Source organism: Hydractinia symbiolongicarpus, chromosome 3 (genome assembly GCF_029227915.1).
Source record: "Hydractinia symbiolongicarpus strain clone_291-10 chromosome 3, HSymV2.1, whole genome shotgun sequence".
NCBI lineage: Eukaryota > Metazoa > Cnidaria > Hydrozoa > Anthoathecata > Hydractiniidae > Hydractinia > Hydractinia symbiolongicarpus.
In genome coordinates, this window is record NC_079877.1 from 17,621,586 (window position 1) to 17,635,248 (window position 13,663).

Below are 13,663 nucleotides of genomic sequence, written 5' to 3' on the forward strand. Positions count from 1 at the left end.
TGCATACGAGAAAATGAGTTGTGTCTACTCTTCTATGCTATAAGCTGTGAAAACCTGGTTTCTACCCTGGTTTTTATTGAAAAGAAAAAGGGAAATTCGTATTTACGAAAATTTTCTATTTTCTTACTCCATGAAATAAACACTCACACATAGACCGGTTTCTGCAATATCAACTATTTCGATTTCTTTTCAAAGTGTATAGCACGAAAGCACTACTTTTTCAGATCGGAGGCATTCACTCATATATTTTTTGCTTGATATCTCAACCTCGTCAAAGGATACATAAAAGTTCAATGTCAAACAAATTGTTTCCTATCACATTAAGTTCACCAAGCGAAAAAAAGATTAAGTCATGCATTTCTAAGTGTTGTATTCTTTTTAGAAAAATTCCGGCATAGTTTATTTTAATGTCTACGCGATGTTCGGTAACGGCATGGTCAGTATTTTATTTCGATGAAATTTTTGCATCCCGCATCTCGCTTCCTTTATCCCGCATCCCTGATAGGTCATCCCGCATCCCGCATCCCACTTTTCTGATATATGCCCAAAGTTACGATCCTATATGTGTAGACCTTGAATGCGTGTACAATCTGTGACCTAAAAGGGACATTCAATTTTCATTTTAAAATAAAAACAATTACCATTTTTTCTTTTTTAATTCAATACAAAAAGAAAATTTCAACTCAATTTTCGTTTTTCGTTTTCAAATCAAAAAACAAAAAAAGGAACTTCATATTTTGGCAAAAAAGTACGCTCTCCTTCCCAGACGTTTTTTCTTCAAACCCAAGGATTACTTTGGTTCATTTGCTGCTAAAAATCCCAAAATGTAAAAATTAAATCAAATTTTCAACCTCGCCCCCAGGCCCATTTTTCTATATCTGACAATCTCGGACGGCGACTCGGATATCAAAAAGCGAAAAATTGCCCTAGGAACGAGGTTGTCAAATTTCGTTTAAATCAAAAATTGAATTTTAAGTTCAATTTTTGATTTTTGATTTGAATCAAAAATTGAAATTCAAGTTCAATTGTTAATTTTGGTTTAAATAGAAAATTGAAATTTTTTAACTCGTAAATGCCTAAAAGAGTAACAAATCATGTGACAAGTCATGTGATAATTCTGGCCTATCAGATCAATTGACGTGAAGTGTAAAGTATTTTATAACATTCGTAGGATTCAGTTAAAGGTTGTTTGCCTTACCACAGAAACAGACATGAATAAAATTTTACTGAAGAAATTCTTTCTTTTTTTTTCAAAAAAAAAAAAACTTATGAAGAGATACGCAATATCTTGCAGTAGCGGTATCCAGGAGAAAGAGGTTATTCCGTAAAGTCAATAAAACGGTATTTGTAAATAAAATGGATTGTCGCCCAGGGTTTCACAATCCCATTTAGAACAGACTGTAGCAACGGCAGTTCAAGAAGACATTATTACATTTACTTCAGTTATTCTTCACACAATCCGCAGGAATGTGTGTTTGGCTTAGCCTTTCTTCGTCTCGGAATAAAAAATGAACACATTGGTGAATATTTTACGCGGAGCCAGTTCATGTGCGAGATTACATGAGACACTAGCTGAGGTAGTAAATTTTTTATTTATAAAACGGTTTGACATTGATTTTTAAAAAAATGTCTTAAGATTTAGTGCTCATGTTGTGTATATTGTAGTGTAGTTAAGTCTAGCTTAAGATAAACGTATTTCATATTCCTGTACAAGTTACCCAGGGACGGATCTTACTATTAAGAAAATTTTTATATACAACTGGGGGTCTTGGGGGGCGCTGTAAGCCCGCCGAGCGGGTTCTGGGGCGGAGCTCCGGAAGCTTTCGCTAAAACAGGCTTTGCGAACCCTGAAATAGGCTTAAAACGGGGACAAAAAACAACCTCGTTTGCAGATGTTTTAGACCTTGATAACAGAAACGAAACATTCTCTTAAACGCCCCAGCACCACATAAACACTTTAAACACAAAATAAGCCCTGCGGCTGGAAGATTTCCGTCGAAGCTTGGAAGATTCTAAAATTTGAAGTAGACCTTGAAAACGGAGAATGAGGGTAAACAAATCATTGAGTATACTAATTCTCAATTATTATTGTAACTAACCTGCAATGTTAAAATACAACTTAATAAATTAAAAATTAAAAATAACCTTTTTTACATATTATATAGTACTTTAAAATAATAGTAAAAACTTTGGCTGGATATTTTTGAAACTACTCTGGAAAATTCTGGAAATTCCAGGATAGAAATCTTCTTATGTATGAACATGAAAATTTGAATATAACTTCTGAACAAGTTCAGTTTTATGAATTATTATTCAATTAATTCAGCAATAAATAGTATTAGCATTTGCTTATTTCAGTTTTTAGGCCTTTAAAATTTACTCTCGTTGAAAATTTTTTGAAAATACTGATGGTGCATGGTTTGATAACAGCTGATCTAAAAAAGAAAGTACAAAATGAGAAAAATGAATACAACTTTACCATAATTAACACCAGGTTGTGTAATTATTGTCACCTTAACCTTTCTTTGCCTCTTTGATTTGAAGAGGGAATTTATGAAAAAGATACAAATCAATGCCATGTGATGCACAAGGTATATTACATATATATAAATATATGTGCATAAATTTAATCAAGCTGGCTTTTGATATCTTTGTTCAAACAAGTGACATATTAAGCAGGCGATACATGACTTTAAAACCTGTGGACGATAAATACAGGATGCATTTTGTCGAAATCGATTAATATTGAATTCAACAAATTTTATCGTTTATTATCCAAATTCTCGAATTTAAATTTCTTTTTGGAGAGTCTGATTAGTTGTAGTTTTCCATTTTGAAGAAAATAATTGGTCATTGTTTTGTGTGACAAATCCAAAAAGTTGAACATCAGTTCACCCTGACTGTTTGGTGCAAGCAATAATAAACATTTGACAACTTTTCTGCAGAAGATATCCTTTTATCCGATAGAAGTTATTTTAGTCCCCCTTTTCCCAAAATAACAGGAGTTAAGTGTCCAGCCCCTTATGGAAAAATTTCGCAAAGCAGGACAACGGTTTTTTGTTGCGGCATATGAGAAAAGTGAGACCCGATACCCTATGTGATACCCGAGACCCGATACCCTAACACCGAGACCCGATAACCGATCCAGACCCGATACCCTGATTTTTTTATTTCTTGATTTTTTTTCGGCGATGTTTTATTTGGTGAAAATCCTAACTTTTTCTCATTATTTTTTTGTTTTTTCAACGTAACATATCAGAGATGATATGTGGTTTATTCGAAGAAAGGCGCACGTTAGATAAATGAATCATTAATTAATGCAAAAGTGCCTGTTCGATGGATCGAATAAAAGGAAAAAGCAAAGAGTAAAAGGTCGTGTTTTTAGTGAATTTATAGTAATTTTACAAGGCGCACCTAATATCAGAAACTTAGTAAACTTTTCTAAAGAGAAGAAGGCGGGCAAAAAGAAAACGAAGGCAACTTAGAGACAAAAAGGGCCAGCTAACGTCAAAAAGGTAGCGATTACAAATTTAATCGATCCATCAGCTCCCGCCACGGTCGTTCAAAACTGCGATTTTAAGGGAAAAAAATGTGCGCATGCGCCAAATTTTCTTTTAAAGAAGCGCCTACGGCATAAGTTTATAACGTCATCGATATTGACCTCACTCTCTATTATCTTCTTTTAGTCGCCCAATAAAAGAAGTTTTAACATTTTTTTCTTTTAAAACTAAAGAAGGATGACCATAGACTACTATCTCGCCTTTGGTTGCTGTGATGGCCCCAAGGGCCATCACAGCAACCAAATATGTCAACTTCACGGCTTAAAAAATGCAACGCGCTTTTTTATTTGAATGTTACGCGCTTTTTTTAAAAAAATGCAACGCGCTTTTTTAAAAAAAATCACCATTTTTAATTTAATCAAAACAAAACTAACGAACAGAGAAAGCGAGGTAGTAGTGTGTTAGGCTCTCTCTTTGTGCTTGCTTGACAAGGCAAGATGGATAAAAAACCATTCGAGAAGAAATAAAGCGATATAACAGAGATAGAGATACATATGTCAAAGGTAATTCCAACCCAAGTAGCAGTGCTGTTACTACTACTACTGTTACTGCTGTTGTTGCTTACAACAAGGGAAAATCAAAAACGCAACAGACTGAGAGAAGAATGACCAATCTTCTGAACAAAATAAGGAGCAAAGGTAGTGGTAAAAACAAGAGTTCTTCAAAGCTTTTGAAAACTAAACAAATTCAGGTTAAATATGAACGTTTTGATGTTGGAAGTAAATGTTACAAGATGGTTAGACAAAGAGAAGGTGGGGGCTCAAGGTTTATGGATATTCCATGTGGTGGTGGCATAACATTTAAAAAAGTTTTAGAGAGAGCAAGAGAAATTTCATAACAATGGCTCAAATTTTTTCATGGAGCATAACAATGAATGCTACATAACTGTCAATGATGTCACAGGACAAACACTTGTGTAAGAGGAAGGTGTATGGGATTATTTTGGCCGGAAGTGTATTATTATTACATCTAGAGCATGCTTTTAAATAAAGTTATACATGTTATGATTTTATTATGTATTTTTTTTTTAAATATAAAACTTTATATACAACTAGTTTTATAAATATTCTTCAATCTTTTCCACGAGAAATAAGTACAGGTGTAAAGCCTCCCACACATTGCTTGTGGTATTTCTGTTGCCATCTCTTGCCAGTGTCACGGCGAACTGCGAAAATTCAACTGAGTAATCAGAGAGGATGTCACCAACTATACGATCCCTTTGGAGTGTCGGTCAAAATGACTCGATTCGTTGATTATGTGTAGATGTTATTGTACTGAAATTATTATCGACGGAATCTCCGTTTAATGAGGACAAATACAAGTGGATCGTTTTGATTAATGCGTGCTCTGTGTCATCGTCAGCCTTGATTTGCAGCGGTGTTTCTCAGCATACACGAATAGCATCAAGGTAGAACTTAGAAACCACTTCTGGCATTTTGTTTCTTGTTGCTACCTCTAACCATATCAACTTTCTGGAAAAGCCATCAAGACACCCATGGATGCTGAAACCAAACGGCTTCAGTTTGTCATCGATCTATGTGCCATACATGTTCGGGCCATTTGCAACATATATTTTCGACGGTGTAGGAGGTGTTTGAAAGGCACCCTTGGTTGTTTGAGTATGTTCCAGACAGAGGTTTGTTACTCAGGACATATGTAGTAGGACCATTGTGCCTGAAGTGTTCGATGCCCATCACCAGAGGATAGACTTAAGAACGAGTTGCTTCCGATAAACATGGCATCCAGACAGACTTATAGACTGGTGCTTTCCAGAGGACGAAAAAAAGGCTCTTGAACTATTGTAGAGCTGAGCAATGGAACGCAGCAATTGGAGGTAAGTTATATGACCTATCTTATGTTTTCTTGTAAAACATAAGATAAAGTGATGGAACAACGATGCGATGATTGTGAATGCATACTTGATGAGTATGATAGATGCTAATGTGGACAGAGACTTGTGGTGAAAGGTAGAATTTTATGTTGGTATTGTTATCAGGAGTAAATAACATATAATGGAGGCGTATGTTATGATTTAGGTCTGTTGTAAAGCGCGAAGCTCATAAGCATATGCTAGTTGAGGTTTTAAAATCCTTAAATAAAAAGATATGTTGAAATTTGGAGACAAAACCATTAAGTCAAAGGAATTTTGCACTAACGCAACACCACTAAATATTGAAGATGTAAAAATTGAAAACCTTTTGATGAGTGATGCTATTCCAGCAAACAAAGGCAAAGATGACCGATTCGTGATTGACTATCAGGACCAAGACGGCAACCTATCACCATTATTGATAAAAAACCCTAAAAAATCTACTCTCAGGGTGTGTCTCTCAATACAGTTCACAATGTCGTTTGATCTTGGTGACTATCCAAAATGGCGAAAATAATACGAGAAGATCCTGAACAAGGTAGAGTCTTTGGAGGGGCATGGGTTCACCAACGTCAGTGTAAAGAAAGATCGTTACATTAACCCTAAACGCAAGGAAGGGGAGGGTGAGTTTAGAACTAATTTCCATAACAAAAATCTTGAACTTTTTTGTGAGTTTATCCCGCTCTTGAATCTCCCTGCGTAAATACTGTTCGATTTCCTCAATCTTTTTTAATCTATAGACCTAACTTTCGTGCATAGTATTATCCTCAGGCGCACTTGGTAAATTTGGATATAACTTAGTAATATCATCCATTTATTCTATGAGCAAACACATCATAATTCCTGTGAACGAAACGGTTTTATTATTATGATATTCGTCTGTCAGCATAAACTCGAGTCGATCCGTCGACTCTTTTAAGGGGAGGTAGATCGGAGTCTCAAAATTCCATGTAAGCATGTCTCCCCAATTATTCAATTCTTTATTGGGGAGCAAGGCAAGAATTTTTGATTTCTTCCCATCAAGTATGCAAACATCTTCATCTAAATGAGGGCAAACAAGTCGCAATCTTCGGTAAACGTCAGTCCTGTACACTCCATCATAGTCGCTCTTCGTATAGTACTTTTTTCTTGGATCATAGGGTAAGCCCATAAGCTCTTGCAGTGTTCTGTGAATCACAACGGTATATCCATCATTTACACGGAGCCTGCAGAGTCCATTTTTAAGCACAAACAGTTTGATCTTATTCTGTGCTTGATTGTTAACAATAGTCACTAAATCTTCGATCTTGTACAAAGCGTTCATGATCTCAATTCGAGTAACCCCCTGATTAGGTCCCGTCTTCCGAATGGTGGAATCATTATTACTAAAAATATTCAACCAGGTAGCACGAATAGTGATCGATTTTAGAGTGACGCTCGTATCCTGCCCAAGATAATCATCAAAAATCGTAGGCTTCTCGATATGAGTGATATACAATTGTTTCATGTTTATTCTTAAAGCTTACCTCCCACTTTAAAAAAAGTATTCGAAAATCAACTCAAAATATTGTACTAATAGCGAAAAAATATTTTTTTGTACTTACTTTGATTTGTTCGCAAGATATTCGTTCTTTCTTTGATATGAGAATGATCAAAACATTCTAGTGATTAAAACTCGACTGAAAGGTATCGACTCTGTTAATGAGTACACGCAGCTCGTTTTTTCTTGCCTGTTGGAAGACTGGCAAAGGAATGCTTTCCAGCGCTACTTCTATTATTCTTCTTACAAAAAGCCATAGCACAAAAACACATTTTATAATTATTAACAAAATTAATCTTAGTTGCAACAATTTACTCTTCTTCCTTTTCTCTGAGTTATTGTTTTGCGGCAACATGTTCAGGGGGCCTTTTTTGCCATCCAGGAGATGACGTCAAACTGCGTTTAATCCGAAAAAAAATTATCACAAAATGGCGGCTTTCGAAAAGGAAGCATGCTGTAAACACAAGAAAATGTGGCTTTATATTAGCTTTATTATTTCAAATTTTACTTAATAAATGTTAAATTACAAATTCTCAACATAATATAAACAGAATAAGATGAACTTTTTTTAAAGTGAGAGGTAAGCTTTAAAAGAAAAGATGAGCAAAGCAATCAACGATAGCTTACACATTTACTCGTACAGCCCAAAGGTCAAGTATGCGCCAAATCATGGGAAATATTTGGAACGGCTTAAGGGGACCTTTCAGTGCAAAACATCGTTATTGATGCTCAAGGTTCCTCGTTCAAGGTGAAATGTCCAGATATATTCGTCGACTATGAATTCCATTCTGGTACTAGCGAGCTAGTGAAGGAGTGGAACAACCACCCTTTCAGTCTCTGGTCAACTCAACATAATTTTGCTGCTTACTGCGCTACGTCAGCTTGCGGTATTTCCATGCAGCATCTACGTAAAATTTTACGTATTTCCAAATACATAAAATTTTATCGGAGCTTAAAATTTCTCTACCGGGTTCGGCTAGATTTCGACGTTTAAACAACCCCTTCAATCGACAAAAACTACAGCAACTAGCGAATGAATTTGTCGTGTCTAGCATTGAACAAAATTGGAAAAATGAAAGCATTTTCAGTAGTTGGCAACTTCATCGCAAAGATTATCCCGGTTCAGGATCAAGTTACTTCGATGAAGATTCTTGGAGTCGCTGGATCATTGAAAAAAGTCAAGGCCTTACTCGTATTTGGTATTGAGCGATTATCCCAAAGCGTGAAATTTTACGCTTATTTAATTTTGGAGAGTCAGGCGAATGTAAGATCTGGGATCATTGGGAAACAAGGCAGTGCAATTGATGCCCAGAGGTTGTACCTGACGACATTTGAGGATCTAGTAACCAAAGATAGCGACACGGGTAAGGAAATTGGTCAATTCCAAAATGTATTGAAATATGCGTAGTCCAGTCCAAGTTGGATTTTAGTGTTTCTCATGGCGTCTATATGATCCCAAGTGACATGAACCTTCACATTGGAAATATTGTTAATTTCACGAATAAAATTCTCATCAGCAAGGATTATTTTTCGATCGGTATAAATCTGAAGATTAACGCAAAGCAGGTTGATAGAACACCGAAGATGCCAAAACATACAACACAGCTTCGCGCCTTGCCTGTGGCTAACCATACGCCAGAGAGAGCTTCTACAAAAGCAACACCTACTAAATACAGGGAAGCGGGACAACATCCAGATACTAAGGCTGCGTTGATTACGACCAAAGAAGGCGTTATTTTACTGCAGATTTGGCTGAAATAAATGGATGCAAAAATACCAAAAACCGTAAAAGATTTTGTTAGTCGTCAGACTTACAAGATCAACAAATTAGACTTTTGCGATCTTTTGCCTCTCTTCTCTGTCACAACAAGAGCGTAAGCTGTCGCAACGGCAGCAGCGATCGCCATGTATTTGTGCTTGGCTACATATTCGACAACTTTTGCTGGTACTCTGAAAAAGAAGGAGACAACCGTCCCTATGATGCCAGGAAGAGCTGCACCTGCTTTTCCTGCTAAATATTTTAAAAATTCCCTAAATAAAGCCCTTCCCTCCAGCACCTGTCGCAGCACCCGCTCCTCCTCCACCTGTAACTGCGGAAGCTGTCGCAAGCACAATGGTGGATATCAGTAAACCCACGGCGGAAACAATGCTCGCGATTGTTATCCCTTGCTCCTTGAACAACATCTTAAGCTTTTCAGCTACAGATTTATTGCCTTCTTCGATTTTCATCGGCGTTTCCTTAATCGCTTTCAGCTGGCCCCGAGTGTCCTCTAATGGTTTTAAGTTCGAGATTGAGTCCTCTTCTTTCGCGCTCCGTAAATTCACCACCACCAAGGGAAGTCTCTGCCATAAGGCTCTCCGTTTCATCTAGGACGTTCTCGAGTAATGGCATCATTTCTATATCGTCATTCTCCTCGACGGGAACAATCTCTTTCAGGAGTTTCTGAGCCATTACTTTACTGCGTTTGTTGGGTGTACTATAATCGATGAAACGCTCGCAGACGATTTGTGCCTAACCTCCTCTGTATCTCATACGCTCCGTAACGGTACGCTCCGTAATTCACCATTCGTTTTAGTTATCTCTATACCATCGAAATTAAGTTGGTTCCCTCGTGCCTTAAACTCGTTGTAATATTTCGCAATTGGCTGCCCCAGCTCCTCACTAAGATGTTCGTAAAGATCGTCGACCTTTGATCTTTTCAGCTTCTCTCTCTGGCTTAATTGTGTTACTTCCTGTTGTTCTTCTGGCGTTAGCGTGGCGTCAGGCTGTGTGGAAAGCGTTAGCTTTTGGTCCTCAGGTCTACTGAAAGATCCATCATCCTAGTTTGGAATGTTCTCCTCTGGTGTAAAGTCGTCTCCTTCGTATATTGGATTAATCGGCATTGCATTTATTTGAAACGAAAAATGCTTATAATAAAGCATGAGTAACATATTCGGAAAGAAACTCGATTCCTATCAGGAAACCAAATCAATGTTTGCCATGAAAGGTAAACGACAAACTATGAGGGTGAGTCACATTCCATCGACAATCAATCAAAACCAGGACCTCTATGTGGATATACCCAATATGGGGCAGAATGATGTAAATGATGTAAATGTAAGTCTTCGACTATTATTTGATCTTGAACTCACGGGGACAAATACGAAACGTACTATCGTCAGTAATATCGGTAAATCTTTGGTAGAAAATCTTCGTATAGCCTTGAACGGGAACGAGGTGCAAAATATTAACGACTACTCGCTGTCTACAGAGATCTATGGTTGCCTAAATTTGAACGTGAGAATAACTTGATCTTGGAAGGGATCAACCCCAATGATGGTACGATCCGCGCATTGCAGGTGAAGGCTACCGATCATGTGGGGACTGACGCCAAGTAGTCGCCAACTACCCCCTTGATGCAAGAAATCTACCACTCTTTAACATGCTTTGGAGGAACTACAACATCTTCAGGAATCAGCATCAACTCTTCTGACACAAAGCTTCTTTCAGGTCCATCTGCAAGATAGTAAAGCACACGATTCTCAGGCTGTTGTTCTATACGATCGAGTCTATATGTATTTTTACTCCAAAAGGCATCCGATGCACGTCGTTTCTGATCTCCGTGCTCTTCTCCAGGCTGCAGCGGATAGAAATAGACACCAGTCTTTTCCGAACGTTTTTCTTCAGGAAACTTCTGGTTTTTCACAAGCGGTACATCATCAAGCTTCATAGCCTTCGACAGTTTCATACCGATCATGGCAGTGTTGGCGTTATTTAAATTTTTCACTGTGGCGGACAAGTGTTTAACCCATGTACTACTAGTCTCCTCAGTGACCAACTCTTACGCATCCTGAGGTTTGAATAATATCTCCGCAAGCACCTTGTTATAGGACTCAACGAACGCTGTAAAGGTATTATGGTATTTGGTTGTTGCACGCTTAATCTCCACCCCCTTGCCTTTTACCAGCTTTGCTACATCTGCTTTAAATTCCGACCCGCTATCACATTGAAAAATTTTAGGATAGCGCAGAGGTCCTGCCTTGTAAATATCTTTAATCATGTCTGCGACTTCGCTAGCCTTATTCGTACGCAATGGCTTCGCCACTTTTTATCTCGAGGCTACATCAATCACTGTCAGAAAATATTTGTACATATTTCCATACAGTTTGTCATGGGGCATATAAAGTAGATCAAACCGCTGGATTTCGGTTTTGTAATGGTGAAATGGGGGTAATTAATCTGTTTTGGGCCCCGAATATGTCTAAGCCATAAGAGTTGCCGAGACAGCCAATGTACGACTTTCTTTTTGGGTAGCCCACTCTCTGAGGAGAGCAATTTGATGGCTTTTCGTTCAATCCAAAGATGTTTTGGGTTGTAGTAAATACTGCTTAATATTTCTGCTTCCTTCTCTGTAGGGGTATGTTGTTTTGCTTTTGACATGTTTATTACACATCAAAATCGTGTTTTTTTTTTATAAATATTTATACGCGACCAGCCCCAGAAGAGCCAAGGATCCAACAATGAATGTGAGTTCACCGTCTTGTTGTTGTTTGAAAGGTGTGTAAAAATCAGACAATTTTGGAGCTTTATCGATCATAGCAATGTAGTACTCACGCATACCTTCGTCAAGCTCTTTGATATCCTCCCCTGCCTGTCTTTTTAACTCCCGTTGTCTATTATACCAGTCGATCTTTGCCTGCCGATCCCTTACCCACTGGGCCTGAGCATTTTATAGTTGTTCGATTGCTTTATCATGCCTCTTGCGCTCTTCTTCGCCATGGCCTGACAGCTTTCTGAATAAAACGTTAGAGCCGGAAAAGGCTAATGCATTAATCGCAGCACCTGCTACAAGAACACTGATAGTTGCCATGTTTGTTGTTTATTATTTATTTTTTCGGAACAATACTCGCGGGGATCCAATCTTTTTTCACAGCCATATCACGGCTTGCCTTACCTGCTGTGAGTACCCTATCATTTTTATCACATCGCTCATGTCCATTTTGGCAGAGGGTCGTGTGATCCCTAAAAATTTCTTACCTGCAAGGGCATATCCAAAGGTAAAACCGAGATCTATTATGGTTTCATAGAGAATGTCGATTATTTCTTTTTCCTGAGGCGATATGTTTGTAATTTATTATAAGGCTTCGATGCATTTTAAAATTTCAATAGGCTGAGGCTGAACTATTTTGCATAAGCTGTCGCTAGCGCGGTGCGTAAGCTGTCGCTCATGCTGCTGCTCATGCTGCCGCTCATGCTGTCGTTTATGCTGTCGCTCATGCTGAGCCGCAAGGCGATCTGCCACTCCAACATGCTCTGAGGATTTATCGGGCTGCTGCTGATTCTGCTGCTGACTTTTAAAAAATTTATACCAAACACCGAAGCCTACTATCACAATAAGATAATAATAGGAATTTTCCAAAGGCAGAGTACACGAGGATCCCTGAATCGGCCATCGAATCCTTAATAATTGGATCTCCCTCAATATCCTGCTTTAACTTTTCAGCACTATCGAGTTGAACAACGTTCCCTACAATATTGGCGTACATGCTAATTGCATGAGAAGACAGTGCCTTGGCTGTCTTTTTTCCTTTCTCATGAATTTCACGTTGAACATATTCGGAATATGCCTTTTCGATCGCCTCATCTAGCGCCTTTTCTACGAAACATTCAGTACACTTTTTCGGTAATAGATGTGCTTTGTCTTTGCGTATAGCATTTTTTAAAATTTGACGTTTGTCGATTGGTTTTTCCTTATTTGTCGTCGTACCCGTCGCTTCTGCGGGAGTATCTACTTCATCAAATATAGCCGCAAGCTCGCTCATTCTGTTTATTATATATCGAAATTTTAGAAAAAATAGTAGTACTATCATATAAGGTAGAATTATCGCAATATACAAACACACTTTCATTTATTGGAAGTGTGTTTGATCAACCGCGCTAGACTACACTCGCTACTCGGAGGTATATCGATGACCTTTCGTTTGGTTATCTGCAACCCACATGGGCCGTATGTTAGTGTAGTACAGTATTTTCAATTGTTCTTCCTCACTAGAATATTCTCCATTCTCTCTGTATTTTAATGGTATCTTGTGGTCAAAGTCCCACTGCTCTAGAGATAGGGAAAGGATTTTTCACACAAGGAACATAAACATGCCATCCGCAGGACCTTCCGAAGTTTCCGAATTCTCGCCATAGGAGGAGCAGACGTCGACGGGTATATAGGAATGGTGAGATCAGGTAGAAGATATGGGGTCAGCGAAGGTGCAGCTGTCACTATGGATTATGTGGAGGAAGAAAACAAACCCGGGGGAGGCAAACGATGAGTATATTGAGGTGAATAAGGTCTTCAGAAGTAATATGGCCTCGGTCTTCTAGGGTAGCGACGTGGACGTCATGCTGGATAGCATGTTTGCTCAAATCAAAATCCAGCACTACCCCAGAGTGGCTTTACGATCTCTAGAATCCTACACCTCGATGCAGACTTTCACAAATTGAGGCTAACAAGGGGTTCATCGTATATAAAAGCACCCAAGTGGATAGCTTCGAAAAATTGCAGTGAATGTCCTATATGTGACGGGAAGGAAGATCAATATCCTGAGGCGATCACATCATAGCGGACGTGGAAAGCAGGTGAATCTACTGTACATCGACAAGAAGACCCACTACACAGCTATCAAATCCCTATCGCGACTCCTTGGTATTGAGACCTCGAAAAATACGGCAGAAATGAACTT